The 12,194-nt window shown below is 38.5% G+C and overlaps 1 long non-coding RNA gene across 1 annotated transcript; it reads right to left on the bottom strand.

Moving 5' to 3' along the window:
* Positions 1-911: 911 nt before the first annotated feature.
* Positions 912-8,903, bottom strand: LOC103348887 (uncharacterized). Its single transcript, XR_007920271.2, has 3 exons — positions 7,373-8,903; positions 7,057-7,230; positions 912-6,954 (listed from the first exon to the last, which is right to left on the bottom strand). It is a non-coding gene; the product is annotated as an uncharacterized lncRNA (long non-coding RNA).
* Positions 8,904-12,194: the final 3,291 nt, after the last annotated feature.

Below are 12,194 nucleotides of genomic sequence, written 5' to 3'. Positions count from 1 at the left end.
TCCAACATGTCAATATAAATATAAATAAATAAGTAAATAACATGGAGAGAAACTGGGGTAAATCCCAATTGCACAACTCCTACCAGTCTGAAAAATAATGCAGTTTAACAAGATATGTTTTAGAAATTGCCTATTTTTTAAAGATTTACTTTTATTTATTTGAAACACAGAGGTACAGAGAGAGGTAGAGACAGAGAGAGGTCTTCCATCCATTGGTTCATTCCCCAGATGCCCACAACGGCCGGAGCTGTGCTGATCCGAAGCCAGGAGCCAGGAGCTTCTTCCAGATCTCCCATGCGGGTGCAGGGGCTCAAGGACTTGGGCCATCTTCTACTGCTATCCCAGGCCATAGTAGAGAGCTGGACTGGAAGAGGAGCAGCCAGGACTAGAACCGGCGCCCATACGGGATGCTGGCGCTTCAGACCAGGGCTTTAACCTGCTGAGCCACAGCGCTGGCCCCAGAAATTGCCTGTTTTAAATTTATCTAGTAAAAGTGTTCAATAATGACAATAATATAAGTAATATCTTCTTTGTGTAATTGTACCAATTTTCCTATGATGGAACAGAAAACAAATTTTTGTCAGTGGGAAGACTAAATCCAGAATGGCCCACACACTTATTCAAGTCAGGGAACATCAGATTAAAAAGTCAAGTAATAATTCAAACTAACTTCACTTTGGGGCATATAGATGATTTCTGCCTTTTCTGTTTATTGGATTGTATTTTGCTTTCATAAAGAAAGCTTTAAAAGATTCTGACAGCTATACTTTTCAGCATGTTCACACTCAGTTGCATAATTATATTTTAAATGAGATATTACATTAATAATAAAATAATTTATTCAATGTATAAGTAATATTAGAGCTATTATCATTTTATAACCATGATCTCTTCACAGAGTGTGACTTTTATCTAAGAATTTTAACTGTAGCAATTATTATTATTACTTTGTTTTTTATTTATTTTTAAAAAAGATTTATTTATTTGATAGAGTTACACAGAGATGGAGAGGCAGAAGAGTAGAGAGAGAGGTCTTCCAACCTCTGGTTAACTCTCCGATTGGCCACAATGGCTGGAGCTGTACCGATCCGAAGCCAGGAGCCAGGAACTTCTTCCAGGTCTCCCACGTGGGTACAGGGGTCCAAGGACTTGAGCCATCTTCCACTGCCTCCCCAGGCCATAGCAGAGAACTGGATCGGAAGTGGAGCAGCTGGGTCCCAACCAGCGCCCACATGGGATGCCGGGACTCCAGGCGGTGGCTTTACATGCTAAACTACAGTGCTGGCTCCTATTGCTTTCAGCTTTAAGCACTTAGATGCCAACCCCTACAAAAAACACTTTGTAAACAAAATCTAATTTATATATATATATATATATATATATATATTTGACAGGCAGAGAGGACAGTGAGAGAGAGAGAGACAGAGAGAAAGGTCTTGCTTTTGCCGTTGGTTCACCCTCCAATGGCCACCGCAGCTGGCGCACTGCGGCCAGCGCACCGCGCTGATCCGATGGCAGGAGCCAGGTGCTTCTCCTGGTCTCCCACGGAGTGCAGGGCCCAAGCACTTGGGCCATCCTCCACTGCACTCCCGGACCACAGCAGAGAGCTGGCCTGGAAGAGGGGCAACCAGGACAGAATCTGGTGCTCCGACTGGGACTAGAACCCAGTGTGCCAGTGCCGCAGGAGGATTAGCCTAGTGAGCCGTGGCGCCGGCCCCAAAATCTAATTAGTATTTAAAATGTTTACATGAAAAAAATAGTACCATAATGACTTATGCAAAAATTTGACAAAAATTATCTTAAAGCTTTACTTTTTTAGATAAGCAACTTTAGTATCAAAATAAATTTTTATACTTTTCATGGTATTGTCAATGTTATACACAACTACTTATTAAAATTTAATTTTGAAGAATGTCAAATATATACTGGCCTCAAATTTTCACCTTTCCCTATGCCTTTCCTTTTGCCACATGACTATGTTGCCTGCTACTCTTTGCTATGTTGTCGCTCCCCCATTCGTGGAGGAATGACACAGGACCCTGCGCTGTTCTTTCGTCTGCTCGGCCCTCCCCGGGTTTGCTGCTGGTTCTTCCCGGGTTGGCTACTGTCCCTTCCACCTCCGTGGAAGGGCGGCTCCCCCTGCCACTTTCCCCACTTCCGCAGGGGAGCAGCACACCGCCGGCCAGCTCTCTTGGGGGCTGCTCAGATTTATCCGGATGTTCCCCTTAGATGTTCCTGGTGCATGTTGTCTCTCTCCTCCTTTATAGTCCTCTTCCACCAATCCCAACTCTGCTACCCACACGCCGAGTACGCTGCTCTCCTCCAATCAGGAGCAGGATCAGCTCCTGCAGGTTATTGGTCGAACTGGAGGCAGCTGTGCAGAAGTTGTTTACTCCTCTCCCAGCGCCATGTTGTGGGAGAGCAGATGCATAGAATAAGTCTTAATTCCAGTAACTTAGTCTAGTCCGAGTTGCTCCCCACACTATGTGACTTGCTGGGATCAATAAAACGAAGGTAGTTTCAGGCCAAAGCCTTATCAGGCTTCACATATTTCTTTTTTCCCTCTTGCACCTCTACCATAGCAATACAAACATTACTGGTTGTCCTGTTGAAGCATGAGATATTTGTGAAGCATGCTGGGTCACTCCAGTCCTCCAATCAGTCCTCCAACCCAGTCTTCCAACCACAGTCACCCTAGGCTAGTTGATAGCCAGCTGAAAGCAGACACAGGAATGAGCCCAGCCAAGGTCAGCAGCACCAATCACAGTTCACAGTTGACCAGAGAAGGATGGACTGTGTATATCTAGTGGGTTGGGCCAGTGGAGTTTCATGATTGTTATAAAGCACTGTTATAATAACTAACTGGTACACATACAAGAATATAGAATAGAGATAATGTTAGGACACACCCTGTGTTATCTAGCGCTCAGATTCAACATCAAACAATACGTGGCCCATCTTGCTTGATGTAAACTCACCACTTCCATTTTTTTTTTTAAATCAAATCCTACACTCTGGAGTTTGCTGATCACATCCCTGTGATGTTACTTACTGTGTTCTGGCTTTTATTTCTCAATAACTTGTTTTATTTAAGGATCCAACTGGGTTCAGGTTTCATTTTTTGGGGCAGTAATACTTCAGAGATGGTTATGAATTCATTAATTACATTATCTGAAGAGCTCATCATGTCTAATATTCCCTCTTTTTATTTTTTCAACAATTTTCTATTTATTTACATAAAGTGAACAAATTCATGTATTTCATATATACAGATTTAGGACAATAGTGATACTTCCCACTCTCCTTCTCCTTCCTTTTTTACTTTTTCTTTTAATTTTTAAAATGGCATAATTTCAGTTTATTTTAAAAGCATAAGATTAACCCTCCACTAAGTAAATAATTCAATAAAAAGAAAAAAGAACACAAAGGTAGAGACAAGGGCTACAACCAGTAATTAAACTCTCTCTCTCTCTCTCTCTCTCTCTCTCTCTCTCTCTCTTTCATATTAATGTTAAACAGAGGTTTAGGTGTTGCCAATCCAATTCATTCATTAAAGATTCCCATCAGCATTTCGCTTAACAGTTTTAGGACCATTTAGTGGTCTTTACTTAAATCAATTATCTGCACTTGAGGCTGCCAAATTGTGGAGTTTTAATTCTATTATTCCTTACATATTTATTGCCTGTATTTTTCACATAAAGAACTTTCTCTCAGTGACTGTTTGGATAGGCTGATGTACAAATTGCTCAGAATTAATTCTTCCCCTTTATTGATCAGTTTTAGAAGAGTTAAATTGGTTCCTGAAAATCCTCCAAATATGACTAATGAGTTTGCGTATTTTTGAGAATCAAAATGAACTCAATGATGTAGCTTATTTTGGGTGTTTTAACTCATTGGAATAATGATATGGGCAGTTCTAAAAGGTAAAATATTTAATCATTATGTTTTGTATGACCACTTGCAGTATACATCCATTTCAACAAGGCCTATCTATAATATCATAATCAGGCCTACTGTTTCTGTTCTCCTGACTACTTAATATTAGCTATAAAAAGTATATCTATCCTATTTGCCAAAAAAATCAGTCTACTGTCAGTCAGCCTTCTGTATATTCATTGTGAGTATAAATGTCTTTTCAGAGGGAAATTTTAAAAGATTATTCATATAATTTATTAATTCACTTAATACTAATTGAGTGCTATGTAATTCAGACATTGTTACCTGGATTTTTCACATAAAGAATGTTTTCTCTATGACTGTTTGGATACAGTGATGTACAAATTGCTCAGAATTAATTCTTCCCTTTCATAAAAAAGGAATTTTTTTAATCTTATTTAGGAAGAAATTTGAGCATTACTGTTTTTTAAAAATGCAAAAAGTATTAGAAATTATTTGTGTGTATATGTGTGTGAGTATGTGATTCCAGGACTAGATATGCTTGATTTGGAAAAGGGCTTTAGAGGTCTCTGAGATAGATAAGCCTAAGATAAAAAAATTCCTCTGGAATTTCCCGAGTGTGATTCTTGGTTAGGAAATTTTAGTTATTGCTACTGGGAGATGACTGGCAAAACAGGGAGCATTAGGCACTTTCTGCATTGCCCTTTTATCAGGAATAACTATATGGTAAATAGAAACTGGTTTTTTAAAAGGCAGCTTAATCCTCTTCCCACTGACTTCTATCGCCTTAATGCCTCTCTCCTAATTTGTCTTCATTTTCACTCCTTCACACTTCTTATTCCACAGGAAAATTTAGCTACCAATCGATATTAATTTATACCAAATGCCGAAAATGTACCAACCTAATTAGGTAAATGATGGTGATCTGAAGATCATTTCTGTTTCCTATCATAGTGCAAGTTGTTTAATTCTGTACTGAACATGTAGAATATAGAAATAATTTTGCTTTATAGTAAATGAGGGAACATTAATATAAGTAATACATATTTACTGTAAAAGTTTGGAAAACATTGAAGAGCTCACAAAATAAAAAAAAATGAAACCCATATAATCACATCACTCTTACACATATAGGCATAAAAGCTGTCTTTTGCAAGGTGAGAAAAAGATAGATTTTGGAGCTTTGATAGTACGTGATGTATTTCTTTCCTTAGAAGTAAAAATACATAATTAAGTGTCCATTGATGAGTTAATAGGTAAAGAAACTGTGTACATATATATGTATATATATCTACATATATATATATTACAACAGTCTACAGAAAGAATATTTTGCTGCTTGCCACAATATGAATCAACTCAGAGAAACTTATTCTAAGAAAAATAAGCCAAAACAAGAAAGAAAAATATTGTATGATCTCAGTTATATGTGGAATCTTAAAAATAAAAAGGCTAACTACACGGAGATAGAGATGGTAATTACCAGGATCTGGTGGTGGAGAGGAAATGGAGAGATGGAGGCCACAGGATAAAGTAGTAGATATGTAGGACTAACAGGCCTAAAATTCTGATGTTCAAAATGAAGACTGTAATTCGTAATAATGTGCTATACTCAGGATTTTTGTTAAATGAGTAGGTTAAAGCTGCTTCTGTCATAGGGTTGGGGGGAGGAAGAAGGGTGGCAGGGGAGATAGGTTACTACGTGAGATGATAGATATGTTAATTTATTTCACTATATTAATAATTTTATTATATATGCTGTATGTTAACATGTTACATCCCTTAAGTATGCACAATAAAATTTATTTTAAGACATAGTAGTAAATTTAAGGCTGTCTTATAAAAGAAATCTAAAATATATCCTGTACTGATACATAGGGAAGATCTAGGAACGTAAGTGGGAATTCTAGAAGTGAAGTTCTGGTTCAATTCAAATAAATTTGGTTTTCTATCATTTTAAGTTCATCAGTAACAGTAGAATGCTAGAGTTAACTTGTACTTATTCAGGAAAAATAACTGTTCATTTTTAAGGAAACTAACAAGTAGACAAATATCATAATTGGTAGCTTAAAATTGATCATTATCCCCTGAAATCGGCAAATGCTACAAGTAAAAGCTTCCTATCTCATCTTCTGCACACCACAGCCACAGAACACAGAGCGGTAATGCACAGGCATGAACCAGGCCAGGTGTCTAAGTATGTGTAGTGGTTAAGAATGTGTAAAAGTCCATATGGGGACAAAGAAGAACCCTGTGTAGGAATAGTCACTCAGTTCTTGCCATGTTTCTCTGTGAGCAAAGAGACCCGGTATTTTTAGTTTCACAGTTTTATGGGGGAAACTCAGAAATCTGGATTTTCAAATGTAAATTCTCTTAATTTTTAAATACCATTCAAGAGCAGGATAAAAGATGCTCTTACATTGAATACCAGCCATGGGCCAACTTTTTCGCTTTTGCTAACAACAACAACAACAACAACAACAAAAAAAGAGTTCCTATTATGAATGCTTTCTAGTTTGACATGTTGAGTGTATTGTTGCTTTGAATAAAGGATTAAGTAGATGATGGGAAAGGCCCTTCTATTTCAAAGACCTCCATAACTTTGTGATCATACACTTTCCTTTTCTGAAATGCCTTTAATTGTTGGGGCCATCAATTATTTATGGTCCTGTGATATCTCACTGTGGTTGTGTTAGATTCTGCTTTATCTTTTACATCAAGAGAAACCGAGATCCATATTTGGAGAAATCTTGGAGGCTTCTTATGTTATGGCATCTTAGAATATCAGGGATGGTGGAGGCTTGACTAATCAATCATTCTATATGCGTTTTAATCCAGCATCCATGAGTAAACTCAGATGGTGGTTGTGAACCTAATGAGAAAGTCCATAGATTTCATTCATGCTTCAAATGTCCATGATCCCCAAATGGGAGAGAACCACCAATATGTTAAAATTTTCTAGTCATTCAACAAAGATTTATTGAGTACGGGTTGGATGTCAGATTCTATGAGTAAACATGAATAGACACCTTTATATCTCTTCACAGAGCCTGAAATCTAGAAGAGAAGACATGTGGTTAAAAAACAACTCCAGCAATGCAGGGTTATCCTGGGGCAAAAGAAACAAAATATTGGAAAACTCATAAACTGCATACCTACCCTAAGGTAGGAGGGATGTGGTGAGGTGTTATCAGAACAGGTACTGAAGAAGTAACATTATCTTAATATCAGGAGAATTAATAGTAATTGGGTAGTTGAAGAGGGTTGTCTTGTATAGGTAAGGACCACTGAATAAATGCAACAATTCCATTTAACACAGGAAGAAACTGAGACCTAAAGAACCAAAAAATTTTTAAGTGAGATGAATGAAACAGATATTGAAGAAAAGTTTGATAGAGGAACAGATATGAGTAAGCAAATAATGAAACAAAGACACCACTGTTGGGAATATTAGAAATGTTCATTTTCCTCTCACCTGGGAATTATCCACTTGTATTGGAAGCTGAGAATGCAGTCACAACATCATGGGTAGAATCAATTAACCAACCTCATGAGGTCAATTCTTTTCCATTGATTATGGCTTTGGTGGACTTGGCTATGTTCTTGCCTGTTGGAATTATTCCTGCTTTGACATGCAGACCTGCTTTGAACCCATCAAAAGTTTAAGCAAGTATACAGGGGGTGGCCCACACCTGCAGAGCCTCAAATACCCTGTCCTTTCTCTGTAGAGTGGGCTGTTGGGAAACATTATCTGAGTAATCCCAAATTCTAAAAGAATCTAGGATGAAGTTTCTTGCTCGTGCCTCATGACAAATTTTCAGACATATGTTCAGATAAGATCTTTCCAGCCTTGCTTTTTAAAAATACAATCACTGGAATATTTGCTCCTTATTTCTCTCTTCTTTTTCAGGAGTCATAAGATTATAAACCTCCAAACTCTGAGGTACTCACTTTTATGGAATGAATATTAATAATAAGTGCAATTGTGTTAAAGAAATATTTTTCTGTCACTGCCAAGATGTTTGGGTACCAAGGGCCCAAAGAGTAGGAAACAAAGCTTCCGGACACCTACATGTAAGATTTACTAAATAGGATGCTCATGTAATTTATCCCAAATCGGACAATTTTGAGAGTGAAAAGAGAACACAATTAATAATCACACTGAATTGAGAGTGTAAAATAGTCTGTAGTCAGTTGACCCTTACCCCAGTATCCACCTCTAACCAGAACAAGAGACAAAGAGGACAGAGTATTGATAGCTTCCTCAAGCTAAGGAAAGGAAACCCAAAAGTGATAAGGTGTTTATATTGCTATCTGAGTAACTGTTTAAATAAGTGGTCTCTCAGACCACTAGCATCACAAAATATGTCCACTTCCTAGTTCCCCAAACTGGTGAATGTGACCTCATTTAGAAATGTGTCTTGGAGAAGGAACTGTGGTGCTCCAGATCAGACTGCCAGTTGTAACACTGGTACTTCTTATTAGAGGGTCAGTTTGAGTCTAGGCTGCTCTGCTTCCAAGCCAGCTCCTTGCTAATGTGCTTGGGAATTCAGTGGAAGATGGTCCAAGTACTTCGGCCTCTGCCACCCCTGTGGGAGAACTAGATGGAGTTCCAGGCTGCTGACTTCAGCCTGGCCAGGCCTGGCTGTTTTTGGTCATTTGGAGAGTGAACTAGCAGATATAAAGATAAAATATTCTCTCTCTCTCTCTCTCCTTCTCTCTCTCTCCCTGTGTGTGTGTGTCTTGCTCTTTCAAATAAAATAAATCTTAAATAAAATCAAAAGTTTGTCTTTTCATACATAATTAAGGATCTTGAGATAAGGTTACCCCAGATTACTCAGGTGGGCTTTAAATCTGAAGACAAGTGTCCTTTTAAGAAGCAGAAGGCAGAGCTGCAGAGGATTCCTCATGAAGACAGGCCAGAGAATGGAATCACGCAGCCATGGCCTAGGCATGCCTAAAGTCACCAGCTGACACTTTGACTATGACCCTGTCTAAATAAGATCGGAGCTGGTGAACTCAAGAGGCTTCCATAGCCTTGGCAACTCGTGACAAGAGCCTAGGGTGATTACTGACATCATAAACAAGACTGTCAATTGTTAAATCAACAACAGGAGTCACTGTGCACTTACTCCCCATGTAGGATCTCTGTCTTTAATGTGTTGTACTATGTGAATTAATGCTATAACTAGTACTCAAACAGTACTTTACACTTTGTGTTTCTGTGTGGGTGCAAACTGTTGAAATCTTTACTTAGTATATATTAAATTGATCTTCTGTAGATAAAGATAATTGAAAATGAATCATGATGAAGAATGGGATGAGAGAGGGAGCAGGAGATGGGATGGATGCGGTGGGAGGGAGGTCATGGGGGGAAAAAGCCGCTATAATCCAAAAGCTGTACTTTGGAAATTTATATTTATTAAATAAAAGTTAAAAAATTAATAAACAAGACAATTTAAGATAAAAAATAAAATAAAACAAAATAATTTCCATATTAAAAAATAAATAAAAAAATAAAGTCACCAGCTGAAAGAGGAAAGGAGGCGGACTCCCCCAGAGTCTGTCAATGGAGGGTCGTTTCTGGAGACCCTTAATTTTGGCTGCCTGCTTCAAAAGCTGCAGAAGAAAATTCTTCTTGTTTAAATTATGAAGTTTTTGATAACTTGTTATGGCAGCCTTAGAAAACACATACACATGTCCATACCAAAATGGAGCATAAGAGGATCTTTGACAGATTATTGTGTCTTTAGGTTTTCAGTTTCAGAGCCTGACACCTGCCCCCTGCAATGTCGAAGTGAGGAAAGAAGATGACAGGATCAGCTTGACTTCCACAGGGAACAGGACAAGGATGCATGTAATGGGGCATTTCTGAGGGAAACTACCTACACCTCTAAAGAGTAGAACATTCCCACGAGGGCTGATTTCAGAGATAAAGCATATACTCCTGGGGCGAGAGTGGAGTCTATTACTTACTGCTGAGCAAACTATCCCAAAATTTAGCAGCATTAAACAGCAAACATTAACACAGTTTCTATCAGCTGGACAATTTAGGCTCACATTCTCTTAGGAGGCTATCTGCAAGCTGATGGCTGCAGTTATCTGAAGGCTTGCCTGGGGCTGCTTGTTCTGTAGTGAAACTCATTTTCATGGCTGTTGGAAGGTGCTTACAACATAGCAGCTACATTTTCTCAAAATAAATAATGAGAGAGAAACAGAGATGGGGAAGGAACAGAAAGAGAGACAGGAGAGAGAGAGAGAGAGAGAGAGAGAGAGAGAGAGAGAGAGAGAGAGAGAATTTACAACCCAACCTCAGAAGTGATATACCATCATTTGCCCTGTATCCAATCCTGGTACAATGCAGGACTACACAGAGGTCAATACCAGGAGAGAGGAAATCATTGGAACTCACCTGGCTGACTACCAGGTGAATGAGTTTAGAGGTTAGAGAGCAAAGATACGTCGTAGCCACCGATGATTACTTCAGTCAGGAGGTAACCTGCTACTGTGGTGGTGACAGCATGGCTTTCCTAAAAGCTGGGAAGGCATCACAACACACAGAGAGTCACTGGACATCTGATATCAAAAAGGGTATCTGACAGCCAAGAGAGAATGACAGTACCTGCTAAAGAAAACATTCCCCATTGCCCTTTCTTTCTTTTTGCCACTATTTCCCCCTCTCTGAAGTATTCAGAAGAAACAACAGAGATAGTTGGAGAGAAAGTGTTTTAATAAAAGGAGAGAGAGAGTTTCTGCTAATCAACCAAAATGTGGAATAGTTGTAAGCTAGTGGAAAAGTAGAATCTCTGAACCTGATGAGAAACTGAGGTTTTTGTTTGTTTTTATTATTAAACATTTTAAATTAAGAACAAAGTTTTTTTTTTTTTAATTTGAGAGACCAAGAGAGAGGGAGATGGAGAGAGAGAGAGAGAGAGAGGGAGAGAGAGAACTCCCATTCATTGGTTAACTCCCCAAATGCTTGTAATGAGTAAGACCAAGCCAGGCCAAAGTTAGGATCTGGGAACTCAATCCAGGTCTCCCACTTGGGTGGCAAGAACACAGTTATGTGAGCCCTCACTCTTGCTTGATTACTATGGTGCGTGCTATCAAGAAATTGGAATTTGGATGTTTCCTAAAGCAGGGATTTGAACCCAGGCACTCCAATTTGGAATACAGGTATTCAAACATATGCCTTAACTACAAAGCTAAACACCCCACCTGAAAGACTTTGTTCATATGCAAGGGAATAGTTCAATTGACCCATTCGTAGCAATCATTCATATTTTACTCCCTTCATTCATTCATGGATTTGTTCCTTTTGTTGTATTGTCTTCATCTTCTCTTACCCCTTATTATCTCCTAGCCTTTTCTGATCTACATGGCTCAGAGGTCTTCTGCTCCTTGTGGCTTTGGTGGAGCCTAGAACCCAAATCCCAGGGCTTCAACATGGTGTTCCCCTGCGTTGTCTTCTAGAGGCATCAGTTAATGCCACTTTTGACTCACAGAGCTCTAAGACAGAGAAAGGAAGTGGAGAAAGAAGAAAGAGACAGACAATGGGCATTGACAAACAGACGCAGAAACAGGCTCCTTGGACCAGGGATGGAGGGCTTCAGGCAATTTATGCTGAAGGCTGTGTAATGTGCAGAAGCTGATCAAAGACCTGGGGAAAATTTTTATATTCAAGGTGTAACAAAGATCAACATTGTGGGTACAGTTAACTTGAATCTGAAACTAAAAGTCAAGAGTAGGTGTTCATCCCAGATCAGCTCCTAATTTGCAATGCAATATAGGTCAAATCACATCATCTCTCTGGTCTCTAGGGTCTTCTATTACAAAAATCAGGAGTAGGCATTGACAAGCTATTTCCTAGAACAATGTCTTTCAGCCATTTTGTTTTTCTTATTATTACCATCATTACCACCCTAAAGATCCTATTTTAATATTTTTCTTAACAGTTACCCATGAAATATTAACACATACATATATATATATATTAATATTTACTAATATTTACCATATGCCTGTCTGATGATGCTTATACACAACAAAATAAGATCTCCTCCACACACACAATTAATTGTCACTGTTTTGGGAGTAACACCACCCCAGTTTTTGAGACTATATGATGAAGACTTTAAAAAGTAGACAATAATTTTGAAAAAAATGGAGCATGAAAAATTTATGAAAGATCACTTTCTCAGTTTAAGACAAAAATGTTCTGAAAATTAAATCAATGAAAGGGATGTGCTGCTACACCATGGGGCAGAGTATCATCTTGAGACAGATTCATATATATA

The sequence above is a fragment of the Oryctolagus cuniculus genome, chromosome 3, assembly GCF_964237555.1.
Source record: "Oryctolagus cuniculus chromosome 3, mOryCun1.1, whole genome shotgun sequence".
Lineage (NCBI taxonomy): Eukaryota > Metazoa > Chordata > Mammalia > Lagomorpha > Leporidae > Oryctolagus > Oryctolagus cuniculus.
Note: the sequence above shows the minus strand (reverse complement) of the source record. Positions and strands in the feature narration are given on the sequence as shown.